Genomic DNA, 7,237 nt, shown 5'->3' with positions numbered 1-7,237 from the left:
TCCCAGGGGTCTGCCTCATCTCCTGCACTCCTTGCAGCCACTTCCTCCAATAAAACTCCCTCGTTCTCTACAGGAAAGAAAACTAAAGCTTCCATACATATCAAGGTGATAAAACATGCTGAGGTGGAAGTAGGATGAAAGTATGAGGAATATTATGAAAGCTTCTAGGCTCAAGTGAATTAGCCAAAGATAGTATTCTACTACAGGGTTTAAACTACTGTAGTTTTCTTTTTCTGCACACATGGTGCCTTGGGTTGAATGGCCCCCACCCCAAAAAACTTAATCCCCACTGTAATTGTTGAGGGTGGAAAATCCTATTATGGTAATGGAAAGGTGGGGCCTTGAAGAGATGACTACATTGTAGGACTATGCCCTGGTGAATGGATTAATAATGGTGGTCAGGGGCGTGGATCTGAGGATTTTAAAAGAGCACCTAAGAAGTTACACTCTCTCTCTGCTCCGCCATTTTCTGCAATAGGAGACCAGTGGGTCACTGTCGCCACCATCAAGGTATTCACCAGATGTATTCCCTGTCCTGTGGACTTCCCAGCCTCCAAAACTGTAAGCATTAGATTTTGTTTTCTTTATAAATTACCCAGTTTCATGTATTTTGTTATAAGCAACAGAAATGAACTAATACACATAGTAAACTGAATCAAACACTATTTGCAGCTCGCAAACTTCTCTCCTAGTTCTGATGCCATCCTAGATCAATACCATTCATGTTCACACTCATCATGAGCCACCTGAAAAATCCTGCATTTTTTTCCTTGTGGTGTGATTTCACTGACATTTTGTTTGTCCTGAAGAGGCTTAGGAATGCAACCCTGTTTCTTCTCAACCTCAAAGACATTACGTTTTCTATACTTTTGAGAATCAGAGCAATTTAATGAGAAAGATTATAAATTTGAATAAACTGTCAAAATTATAAGCAATAAAAATCAACACCAGCTCCAAAGGAATGTTTATACCACCTACTTGGTCCAGTTAGGGAGAAAAAAAGAAATAACTTTAAAATTATTCTACAGATGGCATGGTTTACCTAATTATATTATTCTGGTGAAAAAATAAATCACCATTTAATTTATAGCATTTTTCAGAAAAAAAGGAGAACTTACCCCTAAAACTCTGAAGCTTTTTACAATCTCTTCTCTAAAACTTTTCCATGTAGAAGACTTGTCAAACTTGTTTTATTTAGATTGCCTGTAACTTCATTTTTTTCCCAAACCTAGCTCAGGAAACATTGATTGCAGCATGAAATACCCTTGGTTTTACAGTAAAACTTACTCATGGCATGAATATGAAATGAAGACTTCCCTTTCTTCACCAATTTTAGATACCTAAAGGTAAGGGTAACTATTTTTTGTAGTTTCATAAAGTCTAGGGGATAAATGCTCATGTACGTATATATTATAATTGTAGGGCTCTTGAATTAAAAAATAAGAGTAACTCTCTCATAAAAAAAGACCTGTCTAGTTAGAAGGATTCTTTTAACACCTTCCCCCCAAAAAAGAGATTTTTTATTATATTCCTCTAAAATGCATTCTTTTTTTTTTTAATTCTAACATTTTATTTTAACAGATGAGTATGTTATCAAAACAAGTGGATGCTTTTGATGTAGGATCAACTTGTCCATACTTCTGGTCTTAATTTCCTTGTTTTCCTATTAAAATGCATTCTTAAATTTTAAAAGTAAAACTGAAAAGATGTTAAATAACCATTTAAAAGTAAACCAAATAAAAAGGTTTGTAAATGAGGCAGAAAAAATGCAGGAATAAAAACTAAAGGGCTTATAATCTAATATAAAAGAATATTCTTCATGATAATGTTTGCCTCAAGCAGACTTGAAATTATCCATCAATTAAAAGAAAATATTTACTCATGTGTGAGCATATACTTTAAATTACCTATGTACATATTGAAAATTTTGATAGGACCCTACATATTGACACACTGCGTTTTAACATTCAAGAAAGTAAGATTTGTGTATGTGTTTACAGGTTATGTTTCTTCCGGAACTCAATAATTTTGAATGACATGATCATTGGAACTGAGAAGACATAAAAATATATGGCGACATAAATTTTTTCACCACTTTCCCATGAAATTTACAAAACCACACAATTTCTGTATGCAATCTTTTCACAAAATCCTTATGCAGATTTAAAACTTTAATAAATTAATATGTAGTGACTTTCATTTCGAATCCCTATCACGATGCATAGCACATAATTATCAACAAAGAGTATATACATATGAGGGAATTACAAAAATTTTGTGGAAAAATAGAATTAAAAGGTAATACAAATCCATGAGCATTTTAAATTACCCTCATACATATTAATTAACAAAATCCAAAGTATTGTTTCTCAAATTATGAATGGCATGTATTCCAGGATTTCCTCTTAAATTAGCTGTATTGCATTTGAATTAAAAATTGTTGCATAGAACAAACAATGTCTCTTCTAAAATGGCTTACTTATTATGTTTAAAAACCAAGAAAATTTCTTTTTTCCTAAACAACTTCTAAACAATTAAAATAGCTTTATGATTTATTCTGTGTAATTTCCTCACTGCTAACAAACTTTCCCTTCATAAAATATTTTCTATTGAAAGCCAGATAAAAAAGTATGTATACTTTACACTTACTTTTAAAGGAGATCCATTTTTAAATTTTACCTGAAATGTTCAAAAGTGTCTATAAATGCATAAGCAAAAAAAATTTTCTTCATTTTAGAAGGTTTTGTGTAAGCAACTTTATAATAATGGGAAGGAATTTTAAAGTTTTAAAAAATCAGTGACACTGCCAACAATCAATAATAAAAATTTTCGCTTTCCCATACTTTCTTTCAGTTCTCACCTAATATATACATAATTTTACTCTGGTTGAAATCATAATATAAAACAAATTTTGCATCCTGTCTTATTCATTTTATATTTTATTTTCATAATAATTCTATGCTGCTTCATAATAACTATCAAAAGTTTTTAAGTTTTCATTTAGTTTATATGTTAATACATCAGTTAATATTCATTTAAAAATTTGGTGTTTTTTTTTTTTTTTGACCTTTTTAATTTCAACCCAATGGTCGGTTGGTTAATTTTTAATAGAAGCTCTTAAAGGGAATATAAAAGTTGTAATAAAAAGGAAAAGAAGAAAAGTACCTTTTATTTTTTGGAAGTGTTCTAATATACATCATCACAAATGTTAGGCAAATAGAGAACACATTTTCAAACACATAAAATTATGAAATTTAAAAGGAAACTTAGAATTATAACTTCCATATAACATCTTTCTATGACATCTTTCTTCTATAAATCTCTTAAAGGTATAATTCTACCTACGTTTCTCCTTCCATACTTCTAAACATCTTATGGCTTTAAAACTAAAACGTTTATCAAAGCACTTTTTTTTTTTTTTTTGTATAACTTAAAAGCTGCCTCTTTTTAAGCTAATATTCAAACTTCCTACTCAAGCTGGTATGGTATTTTCTTGTCATAAATTCAATCAACTATGCACCAAAAAAAGTAACTTTCTTAATTACATCTCTCTTCCAAGTCCCCATTCTGCCTAACAGCAGCAACTATATACACTCTGTTCTTGGTAGATTTAGACAATTCAGGGTTTTCTTAGACAGTTTGGAGTTTTCTCAGTCAAGTTACCATATCCCTACCCTTCTCTAAGTTCCAAGTGACCAGGCTCACATAGAGCCAAGGCACTAGGCTGAGAGACTGATTTTTAGTCATCATCTGTCTGCACTGTCATCTCCTGAGATGCACATTGTGCCATCTGGTCTCCAGGCATTATCAACCCTTCATACCTACCTCTCGGAAGTCTGGGTTCCCATCTTTTCTCTGAATGATCATGCTGCTACCTACTGGCACAATCTCCAAACTGATCTACCAGCTTTCTCTCACACTTTTCTATGCACACTTCTTAAAGGCATAGAATACACGGGCTACTATCCCCTACTACTCTCAGTCACCATCAAACTCAACAAGGCTACCTCAGGATTTCTCTGCCTCAAAACACTGTGAGGTCTCTCTACTCAAGGGCTTAAGCACCCTGGGGTACAAAGAACCCTGCAAGGTTGTCACTTTTCAGCTGCAAATGTGAAGGGGGCCACAAGACCTCTCTACCTTCAGACACCTCCATACTTATCTGAGATCTATTATCCTTACAATCCAGAATTAACACTGAGTTGGAAGAGAAATATGGGAAGGGTTTAGGGGCCACAGACCTTTTCTGAGCCACTCTAGTGTTTTCTTTCCTTACCCTCTACTCCCTATTCCAGCCCATGAAACTTTACCTAGTCTGGTCAGGTAGGGAAAAAATTTGCTCTGAATAAAAAAGTATTTCTTAATTCTGTAGTACAGGCTTAGGATTTAGCTTAAAGTAAGAGTATATTTTATGTACTGTAAAATAATATATATAAAAAAGTATATATTATGTTGATATACCATTAAGAAAACAATTTTTAAAGGAACATAAATGCATCTTATATAAGAAATAGAACATTTTCAGTATTCTTGAGACCCTCTGTATAAGAGCTCAGTTTTTAATAATTAAAGAAAAAAAAAAAAAAACCGCAGGCTCTTTTGACTTAAACAAACTTTTCTTCTAAGATACTGAAGTTGCCATGTGCTTAATAAGCCCATTTGAAATTGTCTTTATAACAAGCTCTAGTGGATTGAATGCCTCCCCAAATGCATTGAAGCTTAATCCCCACTGTAATTGTGTAGGGTGGGAAATCCTACTATGGTAATTGAAAGGTGGGACCTTGAAGAAGTGATTAGATTCTGAGGACCATGCCCTAATGAAAAGATTAATAGTGGTGGTCATGTGCATGGTTCTGAGCGCTTTAAAAGGAGAGCACATGAGAGCCTCTCTCTCTCTGCTCTGCCATTTTGCCATGTGAGCCCCCTGAGTCACTGTCACTACCAAGGCCTTCACCAGATGTGTTCCCTGGACTTTGGACTTCCCAGCCTCCAAAACTGTAAGCAATAAATTTTGTTTTCTTACAAAGTACCCAGTTCCAAGTATTTTTGTTATAAGCAACAGAACAAGACTAGTACAGAAAATTGGTACCAGAGCAGTGGTGTGTTCAATAATTTTACAGAAGATCAGCATTTTGTGAATTGTTTAAGTAGCAGCATCACACAGTTGGACTATTAGCTATTTGCATGCCTGGAAAATAATACTTTTTTTCATTCCATACTTATGCTATGTTTTAACTTTAATGCAGAACAAAATACTTAATATACTAATATATGTAAAATGTATCATCTTATCATCTATCATTTTTCTCAGCATTTTACAATTTAACTTTTCACTTGTTAGAATTTAGATCCTATCATATTAGCTATTCCTATAGAAATGTTATTTTTCCTAAAATATTGATTAAAATACTGAATAGAGGAAAGCCAAAGTAAAGGTTTACTAAATAACTGCATGAGGATTCATATTCAATTATTGTTCGGCACTACTTGGATAGAATCGTTTAACAAGCTGCAAAGCAACTGTGCCACGATCATGCAGTTTATCGTTTGCAATCTTATGCACCAGGATATCATAGATGCCTTTGTCAAAACTGTACTTTCATAAAATCATTCATCAGTGTTTTCCTTGAATCCTCCACTCTCTCAGTCCCCACACCCAATCTATCATTATAACCGATCAAGTCTATGTATCTCCATCTCACTGACTTAGTTCAAAGCACTCACACCTGAATGACTAAAATAACTTTTTAGTAGAGAGTAGGATTCTAGTTACCAGAAGCTGGGAAGGGGAAGTTGGAGGAGGAATAGTGAGAGATTAGTTAATGGACACAAAATAACAGCTAGATAGGAAAAGTAAGTTCTAAAGGTGTATAGTAGTGCTAGGCATTTCTAACTAATAATAATTTATTATATGTTCGCAGATGGTTAGAAGAAAGGAGCCCAAATGTTCTCATCATAAAGAAATGATTAATTTGCTGACTACTCTGATTTGATCACTACACGTTGCATACATGTACTAAAATATAATTCTGTACCCCATTAATATATACAATTGATACATTTCAATTAAAAATGAATAGATTCCTTAAAAAAAATTCTAGCTGTTCCCTTCCAACTCCAGTTTTTCCATCTTCCAATCCCTCTTGCATATAGCAAGCCAGTGTTATTATAACAAAAATGTCATACTAATCATAGTTAAACACTTCATTGGCACTCCATTGCTCTAAAATCAAATCCAAACTCCTTAAATAGCCTAAAAGGCCCTACAGAATCTGGATGCTTCTGATTTCTCTCACCTCATCTCCTGTCAACATCCCCTTACAACCATCACCAACCATACACACACACACCAACTCCTGTATCTTCTACACCTTGGTCAAACTACCTTGGGATAATTTTCAATCACCCCAAATTTCAGTGCTCTCTCTTGGTTTTCACCAGGCTGATTCACTGCCTTCACCTGTCTAAACATTATATTCCTATGCATCCTTCAGGTCTTGGATTAGATATCACATGCTCTGAGGACTCTTCCCTGACTCCTTCCCACAACAGCAGAATTAGACTTCACTTCTCTGTTCATATAGTGCTCTTTATATGCTTCATCTAGTGCTTATTTTGATATGTTGAAATTGCCAGTTTATTTGGCTGGCTTCATCATTAGACTGTGAGCACCTTAGAGAATTATTCTAATTCTATAATTAGCACAGTATGAACACCGTAGTAGTTATGCAATATGTATTTTTTGATCAATGAAAGAAGGCATCATATATCAGGATCTTTGATCTCCAAAGACCATTCCAGGATGATAATTCAGGAAGAGTCTCAGCTGGTCCCTGGTCCAATATACCCCAAGCCCTGTGTACATTTTGTTGTAAGATCCCATGCATTTATTAAAGTTTATGAGCTTCAGATGATAAAGCAATATGCTTTGAGAAGCCCACATGGAGAAAGTAGGATTGAGCTAATCTCAAATGATGAGTAGGATGTACATAGACCAATGAGAATGGGAAGAATATGCTAGATATTTTGAACACATGCAAGAGCTAGCATGTAGAATACTCAAATAAATACAATTAATGTAGAAATTTTTAAAGGATGTAGAGAGATCTGGTCAAGGTCCTATTAACTTATACAAGAACTGCTATTATGGTCCTTTCTATCTACTACAAACATGATTTCTCTGATTATCTTTCACTATACACATCTTGGGAAGAAAGGAAATAGCATTGGCAGGACA

This window comes from Cynocephalus volans, chromosome 9 (assembly GCF_027409185.1).
Source record: "Cynocephalus volans isolate mCynVol1 chromosome 9, mCynVol1.pri, whole genome shotgun sequence".
NCBI lineage: Eukaryota > Metazoa > Chordata > Mammalia > Dermoptera > Cynocephalidae > Cynocephalus > Cynocephalus volans.
Note: the sequence above shows the minus strand (reverse complement) of the source record.